An 11,922-nucleotide genomic window follows, 5' to 3' on the forward strand; every position below is an offset into this window, starting at 1 on the left:
TATTCAAGCTGCAGTACATAACTTTAATAAAAAATATGTTTTCTCTATATTTGTTAAAGCTGTCACAATGTCGTAGCAGTTTGTTATGAGACAGATAATCTGTGAAAACGATCAATCTCCTTCATCTCCTTCTTGAATTACTTTTACTGGTTAAAGTAATGCACCGTTCTGACCAAAACAGCCAATCAGAACTAGTAGGACGTTCTTAGCACTGTGAATTAACCTCATTCACTCACTACTAAATGTGCTAATGGTGGTTAAACAACTTATCATTACAAGAAACCGTTCATCTGCCATCATTGGCGATGCTAACTAAACTGAGCATTCACAGTTTGAATTTGCACAGCTCAGTGCTATGCTAACTGCAGCACAGGGGAGTAAGAATCGAGGGGGAGGAAGAATGAACAGCAGTCAAAAGCAATGTGCAACTACACATGAAGCAATCCAGACTTCTCAAAAATGCGAGAGACAGCAGGCGCAAATCGTGACACCGCACCTACTAATGGCACTTCCGGTGGCAGGTGTGACACCTGTCACAAGTGCCACTCCTTTCGGGACTAGCTGCCAGTGCTGCCACTGCATTTGGCTGACCTCGGCACCTCTTACTGGCACTTCCGCTGACACCTGCCATTAGTGCCACTGTTTTCGGGTCTAGCTGTCAGTGTTGCCACTGACTTAGGCAAATGGACTACATATCCCATGATGCTTTATTACTAGTAGAAGAAGAACTTAAAGACAGACGAAGAAGACAGAATTTAATAAGAGTTTTTTTTCGCAGAAATACTTATGTTAGCTGAATTTCTACACGTTTTGTATGTCATGTATGATTCGTTCATCCTATTTATTCACTAAAGTTCATCTGAATAATCCAGCCGACTCCTTTCGTCTTTGTATTAATCAAATACACAGCAGGTATCAGGGATGCCATTGGTTTCGGCACCTTTGTAACAGCTGAGTCTGGCTTCCACTAGAGCTGCCGTTAGGTGTCCAGGATGTTTCAGAGCTGTCACAACTGGTGCCGTTGTTTTGGGGGATGGCAATGACAGTTTTTTGAAAACGTGTTACTTATAATGCGTGTTTATAAAATAAAATTCAATGGTAATTGGTTATTTATCCATTTAACACTTTGAATATTTTTGACTGAGTTTAATTCAAGCAAGATGGCCAATTGAATATACTATAAAGTGTCACTATTACAGTGGAACCTGTCACTATGTTCAAGGACACATCTGGTTAATCACACATCACTGATAGTTAATAGGATTTTTTACTTAATCAAAATGACATTCAACCCTTGCCCATGTTTATATCGCAGAACAGTGGCTGACATGGTGCAACAAGAAGCCAAATGTTGCAACTGGATAATAGTAATAATAATCAGACTCTGTAAGCTATGCTAATTAACGTATATTGTAGAAATTAATAAAGTTTGAAAAATAAATTTAAGCTTAATGATCATAATTTCTCATGGAGGAATAATAAGTTATTTGATCCTGATGTAGTAAATTCACACGTTGACTAAACATGAATTTTACAGCAGACTTCAAATTGCTGTTTAAAGTATTTACATACAATGGCTAATAAATATTGACAAATCAATTACTATGCATGGGCTGCACAGTGGCGCAGTTGGTAGAGCTGTCGCCTTGCAGCAAGAAGGTTCTGGGTTCAAATCCCAGCCCCAGTCTTTCTGCATGGAGTTTGCATGTTCTCCCTGTGCATGCATGGGTTTTCTCCAGGTTCTCCAGTTGCCTCCCACAGTCCAAAAACATGACTGTCAGGTTAATTGGCCTTTCCAAATTGCCCCTAGGTGTGTGTGCATGGTTGTTTGTCCTGTGTGTCTCTGTGTTGCCCTGCAACAGACTGGCGACCTGCCCAGGGTGTACCCCGCCTCTCGCCCGGAACGTGAGCTGGAGATAGGCACCAGCACCCCTCCCAACCCCACTGAGGGACAAGGGTGAAGGAAAATGGATGGATGGAATTACTATGCATATACTTTGTGATATAAACTTGAAAAAATGTTGAAACATATCTGCCAAATAAAATAATATGTAAGCAGCAATTTTCTTTGAAAAAAGCATTTTCATTTTAAGTATAACCCAAAGTAATTTTTATTTCCAAAAATATGTAACAATCTTGTTCTTAATGCTGCTTAGGATTCACACATTGTCAAATTTTTTGAGGTGTAAATACTTTGTGTTTTGACTTATCAATATTCAATATTGGTGTAAAAAAATTTGAAGGTGGTTTAACTTGAAAGTGAAAGTCCTCCTGCTGCCTTGAAAATGCTATTGAAATGCATTTTGTAGCATTTTGTAAAGGTCAACCAGCCCCCCAACTTTTATGAAATCCAACTTTCTTTATATCTTTAAAATGACAGCGGCACAAATGAAAATTTTTGCAGCACAAACCAGCACAAACATAGTACTAATGTTTGACACCGATTTTGTTTGATTTCATAAAAGTGGGGGGGCTGGTTGACCTTTTGACCTTTACACTTTCATTAATATCTTCAAAGCCAAAGCAGCACAAACGAAAATTTTTGCTGCACAAACCAACACAAATGTAGCTGAGTTGATTGACACCCATTTTGTCTGATTTGAAGAAGGTGGGGGGGCCAACTTCACTCCGCGGAAAATGGATTGGGTAAAGACAGCTTCCGTGTTTTTGTTAACAAACTGGAAACAACAGATCATATTCGGAGCGATGTAAAACTGAAGATACCTGTTATATTTATTGTTAAAGACAAGTATTGTTTTTGTTGTAGCACCTCTGTCACTAAAGTGTCAATGCTTGATATTTTGAGGCATGAATACATTGGTTACTTTGTTAAACAACATTACATCAGGATTATCATTTTTTTTATTCATTGCCATTTTAACAAAACTAGTAAAAGATTATTAAGGCACCTAAAAAGGCATACTTTATTAGCCTAAAAGGCATACTATATTAGCCTAAAGTATACACTGAGATGTAATTTAAAACATACTGAAATTAATAATTTAAAGCATTAAGTTAATTTTAAAAAATCTATTTTGAGCACATATTTTTGTTAGGATTCGGGTTAGTGTGAGTGCTCTTTCCTACAGAGGATCTTCGGGGGAGAGTTCTGACAGGCTGGCGCACCCGCAGCTGATTCCGAGTGATTGACTGGACTTTTAAGAAGCAGTGGGACAGTCACTCATCACTCGATGGTCCCACTTGTTGGTCAGAGTCTAACTCAAAAAATGACGTTATGGATTTTTTAAGAGACTTCAAGTAACTTTTTGTCTTCCCTCAGAAACTGATCAGCTGTTGGATTCAAGCCAGGAACCAAGTCGGGACTAGGAAATCGTTCCCTGCCAAGATTGAACATCTCCGTCTGCCGCTCTCCTCCCCACTCCATCGTCGGTCATCTGTACGCTCCCGGATCCTAGCCTTTCCCTCTGCGCAACCACCACCCGTAAAACGGTAAGCTTATCCCTCAAAACCAATCAAGATCTCTCAAAACCCGGTCCCTACTAATATCTCCCTTCTCCGAACAGAACCCAAGCTGATCTGTCAATCCCGTTTCCTGGACCACAGTCAGAGTGTACTTTTGGAAATACATTAAACTTTTACTGAACAGTTTTCTCTGGTTTTGTGTGAACTTGCATGTGGGTCAAGAAACTCAAATCCAGCATGACAATTTTAAAATATACACAAAATAACTTTGACAGATATTTTAAATCGTTTTTAAATATACACTTGAGTAAGTGTATATTTAAACTTGGGCAAATACATATTTTGTTCACTTAAAGTATACTTTAATATATTTCTTAAAAGTGTATTTTGGTACAATTATATTTAAGTATGTTTAAAGTTCTAATTTAAAAATTGGTACAAGCATACTCTTAGTATACTTCATATATATTTATATATATATACTGCTCAAAAAAATAAAGGGAACATTTCACTTTAATTTTGTGTGTGGCTCCAAATCCAGGCATCCATTGGTTAATAAATTTGATTTCCATTAATGATTTTTGTGTGATTTGTTGTCGGCACAGTCAACTTTGTACAGAACAAAGTATTCAATGAGAATATTTCATTCATTCAGATCTAGGATGTGTTATTTGAGTGTTCCCTTTATTTTTTTGAGCAGTGTACTTTTAGTCAGTGACGTGCGGCTCTGCCTCACCTGTCATCATGGAAAAATAATATATAATAAAACCATTTATATTGCTATTTTCACCCTGTGGTTTGTACTATAAAGTATTTATTTTTTACTTAGCTTAACCAATTCTGATTATTTTTGTCTTCCAAATCGCTGGATTTTCACATTTTCCCATTCAAATGCTCAGAAGCAAAGCCGGTGAGGCAGCAGCGAGCTGAGCCTCACCTGGGATTGCGCAACCTCTCGCTAACTGCACTGGCTGCCATTCTATGGGGGCAAGTTCGTCCTGTCTGTACGCCAGCAATGAAACGGCTAAAAAACATTTAATATATGGACTGATTTTCCATTAAAATAAAAACAGCATGTGACATTGATTAAATGGTGAGAAAGAAATGTTGAAAAAACAAGATAAAAACAGAGAGACAGAGAAATAAAAAGAAGTTAATAACTAGATGAAAAGTAAAGATAAAAACATCAAAAACATCAAAACCTGCAATTTAGCCATACACAACTCTAAACAGGTGGGTTTTTAGTTGAGATTTAAAGGCACCCATTGTTTCAGCTGTTTTACAGTTTTCTGGAAGTTTGTTCCAAATTTGTGGTGCATAGAACAAGCTGAATGCTGCTTCTCCTCGTTTTGTTCTGGTTCTGGGGATGCAGAGCAGACCAGAACCAGAAGATCTGAGGGGTTGATACAGCAATAACAGATCTTTAAGGTATTGTGGTGCTAAACCGTTCAGTGATTTATAAACTAACAACAGTAGTTAGTTTATAAACTCTATAAAGTAGCTCAAAGTCTATTCTTTGAGCTACAGGGAGCCAGTGTAGGGACTTTAAAACTGGTGTTATGTGCTCTATCTTCCTGGTTTTAGTGAGAACGCGAGCAGCAGCATTCTGGATCAGCTGCAACTGTCTGATTTGTTAGTCAGACCTGTGAAGACGCTGTTGCAGTAATCAATGCGGCTGAAGATAAATGCATGGATGAGTTTCTCTAGATCGCGCTGAGACATTAGTCCTCTAATACTGGAGATGTTCTTCAGGTGATAGAAGGCCGACTTTGTGATTGTCTTAACGTGGCTCTGAAGGTTCAGGTCAGAGTCCATCACTACTCCCAGGTTTCGGGTCTGATCGCTGGTTTTCAGTTGTAATAACTGAAGCTGTGCATTGACTCTAGTTCGTTCCTCTTTAGGTCCAAAGGTAACTTCTGTTTTGTTTCTGTTCAGCTGGAGAAAGTTTTGTCTCATCCACACATTTATCTGTTCTAAGCATCTGTTCAGTGATTGGATGGGTTCAGAGTCACCCGGTGACATCGTGATGTAAAGCTGTGTATCATCCGCATAGTTATGGTAACTGATCTTATTTCCTGTTATAACCTGAGCCAGTGGGAGCATATAAATATTGAAAAGAAGGGGTCCTAGGATTTAACCTTGGGGTACCCCACATGTGGCCTTTGACCTCTCTGATGAGAAGTTTCCGATTGAAACAAAGAAATCCCTGTTCTTTATGTAAGATTCAAACCAGTTGAGCACTGGACCGGAGAATCCGACCCAACTCTCCAGTCGATTCAGTAAAATGTCATGGTCAACAGTGTCGAAAGCTGCACTGAGGTCCAACAGAACCAGCACTGTGGTTCTCCCACAGTCTGTATTTATATGGATGTCATTGAACACTTTGACTAGGCCGTCTCCGTACTGTGGTGAGCACGAAAACCAGACTGGAAGGAGTCAAAGCGATTCATTATTGTTAGGAAGTTATTTAATTGTTTAAAAACTGCTTTTTCAATAACTTTGCTGATGAATGGGAGGTTGGAGATCGGCCTGTAATTCTGCAGTAGTGATTTGTCTAGATTGTTCTTTTTTATCAGTGGTTTGATAACTGCTGTTTTCAAAGCCTGGGGGAAAACACCTGAAGAGAGCGATGAGTTCACTATTTGGATCAGATCATTAGCAACGACAGGCAGGACTTTCTTAAAGAAATGTGTGGGTAGGACTTCCAGACAGCATGAACTTAATTGAATTATAATTTCTTCAAGGGTTTTATAATTAAGTAAATGAAATTGGGTCATTTTTCCTGCATTTGTTTTGTTTGGGCAGAGCATTGGTACTGGCTTTGGAGTGGATGTGCAGATGAATCCTCTGATCTTTTGAATTTTCTCTGAAAAGAAACTGGAAAACTTATTGCAGGCGGCATTACATTGAAGTTCAGGTGGCAACATCGTAGGAGGGTTTGTGAGCCTGTCAACAGTAGCAAATAGAGCTCGAGCATTGTTAATGTTTTTGTTTATGACATCTGCAAAGAAAGCCTCTCTTGCATGTTTTAGTGTTGTGTGATAGTTACGTAAGTCTTTCTTTGTAGATGTCATAATAAATGTGCAGTTGAGTTTAATGGGATTTTGGATGGTCCTTTTTCACGAATTACGTTGCCATGCTAACTCCGAATCCCAATAAAAATAATAGCTCCATTCTCGAGATCGAGCCGCATGTTTTGATACTACTTTTGTGGGGGTGCACACAAGCGGTACGAGCCGTATTAACGGTGACAGAATAAAAATAAGTAAATGTAGCCGGGGCATATTGTCTCCCCGAATGTGTGCTGCTGCGCCCTCTGTGACAGAGCACAGCTGGCTTGTTAGGGAGACAGGTAATCGGCATTTACATTTAAAAGTGGGTAGATCGCTGAGGAGATCAGATGGGCATCTGTTTGGACACAAGAAGAAGAAGAAGCAGAATCAGCTGCCAGCCGGGGAACTGACGTTTTACAGGGAAGGAAGGTGAACTGCTTGATTGAGGAGCTGGGCGGGAGTTTTCGGAAGAAGGATTGAGGAGTTTGTTGCTTTTGAACGAAAGATCAAGGATTGTGGAACAAAACTTGAAGAGTGGAAAAGGCGGTTTTTGGCATAAACTGGTATGTGAATGGTTCAGATGGAAATGGAGATAGGCAGTGTTGTGTTCAAGACCACCTAATCCGAGACCAAGACAAGACCAAGACCAGAGTGTATCGAGACCAAGACAAGACCAAGACTTTTGGGGTCCGAGCAAGGGCGTAGGTTCGGTCTAAGTTTTGGTGGGGACCTTGACCCCCCTCCCCCCCCCCCCCCCGGCAGCACAGTGAAATGCCCAAGAGCACCGAACATTTTTGAGAAGGGGGGGGAAACCACATTGGCTTAATAACCCCCTCCCTCCAACCATAACCATATCATACAACCAGATACAGTCATACTCAGCAGATCAGTTCAAGAACACTTTACCTTTACAAAATTCAGCAAACGTTACAAGTAAGATCAAAAGAAATATCCTCTGGATACAGCAAACACAATTGCAGATAAGAAGAAATCAATAATAAAATAAAAAAGAAAAAATATTACATAATTAACAGACCTATTCTACCTCACATTCAGTGCTGACCTTACTAAACACCGGACTTTACAACAAATGCGTTGCGTGATAGATATCTAACTTATGGGTCCACTCACTGTACTTACAGCCGACGTAGCGAAATAACTTCTAATGTCTGTCCTTTTCTTTTTTGGTGGCGACATGGTCTCAGAGACTCAGAAGGAGACGCGTGTGCCCAGCTAGCCGCCGCCTTTTGCAGCTAATCAAAGAACGTCCGACGATTCAACTGACTCCCCCTGCCCCCACCCCCCCACAGCACCGTTCCGACACGGTCTCGGAGGCTCATAATAAATGTCAAACTAAGAAGCTTCCGTTCCGCGCACCGCCTGTTGCTGCTAATCAAAGATCGTAGATCCACGTTCTTTGAGCCAATATGGCAAAAATTGGTCGGGACTTTTTCATATCCCGTGAATATTGGTCGGGACATGTCCCTACCGTCCCTACCCAAACCTACGCCCATGGGTCCGAGACCAAGTCAAGACCAAGACCGAGGGGAGTCGAGACCGAGTCAAGACCAAGACCAGCGGCCCACGCTACATGACACAATAAAATGTAAAATATGATCGAAATTGCTTCTCAAAATAATCTGAAAGATCCATATTACCATAAAACACCTAGATATTAAATACTTAATACATTTTACCAATATTAAATATTCCATTTATGTGCTAAAAAGTGTGATGGTCTCATGCCATTCCTAAAAACATAACGCCCTGGGCATTTGCCCATCTTGCTCATATAAGAAACCACCACTGTCTGCACCATTAAACATAGCAATTGAGGCAATGCCCTGACGGTAAATAACGCTCAACCATGAACACTGACCAAGGAGCAACAAGCAAGAAGTAACCAAACCGAAGGCACTCATTGTGACTGTTTTCACTCTCTCTCCCAGTACATGAAGCCAGGTAGTCTGACACCATGGCAGACATTACAGCTCCCACTTTGAACAAAAACAATCAAAGAGCAATGTGCATGCGCTGCGTGCTCTTTCCTTCTTGTGTTTTAGTTATTTGTTAATTTAAATATTAACGTACATAATAAAATAAAATAATGATGCAGTGTACACAGAGCATTACAAGAACAAAGAACGGGTGTTCTGTCAGGTCAGATCACGGTGTTCTGTCAGATCAGCTTACGCTGTCAGATAGTCGTACGCTTAGCTCAGATATGCATACGCTGTCATTACCATATGATTTTATTTAATCAGCAACATAGAATCATGACGTAGATCATCATACACTTTATTAACAGTTGTATGGCATCCAGCTGCAGCCAGACCTGCTTTAAACACACTTTGAAACCATGACAACGCATGTATATCCATCTAGTTATCACATTATGTCATATTATAAACAATTTAATTACTTATTTTCGTCATAACTTGTTGCGTATACTGACAACTACACTGACGGTCGGACTTAATGCGCATGCGCTGGCATGGTACTCACTGCATGTATGCTATACTGACAGCGTATGGCTATCTGATAGAAAACAGGTGTTACGTCAATCCGCGTTTCCCCATCAGATACGGTTCCCCCTGAGTTTTCTTGCCGCTCCGCCCCGCCCAGGCGGCAAAATACGCGCGTGCTCGTGACGAGCACTGAGAAAGCACGCGCGTGGCAAGCACGCGCTTGTTCGGCGCGCTTGTCTGAGGAACTACGGACACCGTGAAAGCTCAAACAACATGTTTCGGCAAAGTTGTCACACTTTTTTCACGTTTTGCGGGAAACTAATAATAATAATAATATAAGAAGAGGAAGAGTAATTGTTGAGCATTTATATATATATATATATATATATATATATATATATATATATATATATATATATATATATATATATATATATATAAAAATATAAAAAAAATTCTCTTTCATCCTCTGAGCTCGGGTCCTCTACCAGAGGCCTGGGAGCTTGAGGGTTCTGCGCAGTATCTTGGCTGTGCCTAGAACTGCACATTTCTGGACTGAGATGTGAGGGCCCCGATAACCACAGGCACCACTGTGGTCTTCACCTTCCAGGCCTTCTCCAGTTCCTCTCTGAGGCCCTGGTATTTCTCCAGTTTCTCATGTCATTCTCCACCACCTTTGGGGGTGTTCCCCACTTTGACCTCGGGGCTTCCAGTCCATATTCGGCACAGATGTTCCTGTACACTATGCCCGCCACTTGGTTATGTCGTTCCATGTACGCTGTCCCTGCCAGCATCTTGCACCCTGCTGTTATGTGCTGGACTGTCTCAGAGGCCTCCTTGCACAACCTACACCTTGGGTCTTGTCTGGTGTGGTAGATCTGAGCCTCTATTGCTCTGGTGTTTAGGGCCTGTTCCTGGGCGGCCAGGATGAGGGCCTCTGTGCTGTCCTCGAGTCCAGCTTTCTCCAGCCATTGGTAGGATTTCCTGATATCAGCCACTTCAGTTATTTGTCGGTGGTACATCCCATGATGGTTCCTCCAGCACATCGTCCATTGAGGCTTTGTCCTTGATGTATTTATGGATCTTGGATGTTTCATCCTGGACAGTGGCTCTCTCTCTCACACTCACTAGTCCTCTGTGAGACTGTACACAAGCCTTGGTGGGTCTGCTCTGTTGTTATTACCCTGCCATTGAGAGTACACTTTAGCTGGTTGGGTGGAGAAGAGCCGGTTAATCCTACTGGCTTCATTCTCTCTTGTGTATCTCTTTAGGCGGCTGGCCAAGGCTTGAGGCCTTTGTTTGGCAGTTTCGAGTGCTTCAGGTATGGGCATCTGGCTGTACTTCTTAGGTACTGGTCTTTTCATTGCACCTCTTTGGAGCTCTGACAGTTGGCTCACTTCCCTCCTTGTTATCTTGATCTTAGCCTCTAACCGTCTTTTCCATGATGGATATTGGGTCTCATGGTTGCTCTTATAGCCGAGCATTTCAAGGATCACTGATGCTGAGTTGTATATCAGCTCATTGGTTTCTGTTATGGTGTTGGTACAAGTCTTTCTCTCAGGTCAGTTGCTGTCTCGTTCAGCTTTGATAGTTCGTTCATTACTGGGGCTGCATACCCAGTCTCGGGGTGGGGAGTTGTAGTTAACTCCCCCCTGACCTTACATCCGGGCTCCTCCCTTTTGCCGTAGCATTTGTGTTGTATCTCGTCAATCTCAAGTTGTGATAGCAGTTGCCGTTTGCGGATGTTGGAACACTGAGCTACTAGTTGTTTGGCAGTCATTGTAGACTGTGGGTGTCGAAGTAACCATTCCACCCTCAGTCTTTGCATGTAGCCCCTCTGACTACATGCTCGTTGTGTAGCGTTTTCTGCCACACTTTTTCCTTCCTACTGACTTCCCACTGAGGTGCCTTGATATAACACTCTGCAAACAGCCGATTCGTTCAGAAATTTCTTTCCGTTTCTCACCCTCTTGCTTGAGGATGTCAGTGATGGCCTTCTGGACAGCAGTCAGGTCAGCAATCTGACCCATGACTGCGGTTTTGAGTAATGAACCAGGCTGGGAGTTTTTAAAGGCCTCAGGAATCTTTTTCAGGTGTTTAGAGTTACTTTGTTGATTCAGATGATTATTTTTATTGCTCGTTCAGAGAACCTTTTCATAATATTCTAATTTTTTGAGACAGGGATTTTGGTTTTTCATGAGCTGTTTGCCAAAATCATCAAAATTAAAACAATAAAAGACCTGAAATATTTCAGTTGGTGTGCAATGAATCTAAAATATATGACAATTTAATTTTTATCATGACATTATGGAAACTAATGAACTTTATCACAATATTCTAATTTTATGACCAGCACCTGTATATTGTGTACCTTTTATAGATGTTCCCAGTTGTACGATTTTTTCTTTAGTGCTGTGTGGATGTGAATTAATGTGTGAGCAACAGACAATCTTAATTTCCCTACGGGATGAATAAGGTTTTACCTTACCTTACCTGCATACTGTTGATTTATTAAAAAACATATACATACAGGCACACTTAATCATATTTATAGACCATTACTTACATTCAACAGTATTTTTAAAAGTAAGTACTTAATTTCTTTTACTCAAGTAAAATGTTGATGTGGTACTTTTGCTTTCACTAAATCACATTTTTGTCTGCTTATTTGTACTTTTACAGTTCTTTGTAAAAGTACTGTACTTTGTACAATTTCTACATCACTGGAGATTTTTTTCAATAACCAGACTTAAAACTTTCCTTTTTGATTAATCTTGTAGTTAGACTGGCTCAGGTTATCCTGAGCTACTTCTGTGGTTATACTTCCATAGGTTTAATCTATTAGAGGACAAACTGACTTCTTTTTCTGAGTGTCTTCTTCTACTCTTCTCCAGTTTGCATTATTTGCTGTTATTTCACCTGTTAACTTTTTGTTTTCTCTCAGTTATTTTCCTCTCAATAGAAGCTACACCTGGTCT

General features: G+C 40.7%; 1 long non-coding RNA gene across 1 annotated transcript; it reads left to right on the forward strand.

Annotated features, from left to right (window-relative positions):
- Positions 1-3,075: 3,075 nt before the first annotated feature.
- On the forward strand, positions 3,076-3,608 carry LOC106913498 (uncharacterized). Its single transcript, XR_001417295.2, has 3 exons — positions 3,076-3,207; positions 3,281-3,450; positions 3,525-3,608. It is a non-coding gene; the product is annotated as an uncharacterized LOC106913498 (long non-coding RNA).
- Positions 3,609-11,922: the final 8,314 nt, after the last annotated feature.

Source organism: Poecilia mexicana, unplaced genomic scaffold, assembly GCF_051168715.1.
Source record: "Poecilia mexicana isolate PSO_F unplaced genomic scaffold, ASM5116871v1 scaffold_11, whole genome shotgun sequence".
In the NCBI taxonomy this organism is placed as follows: Eukaryota; Metazoa; Chordata; class Actinopteri; order Cyprinodontiformes; family Poeciliidae; genus Poecilia; species Poecilia mexicana.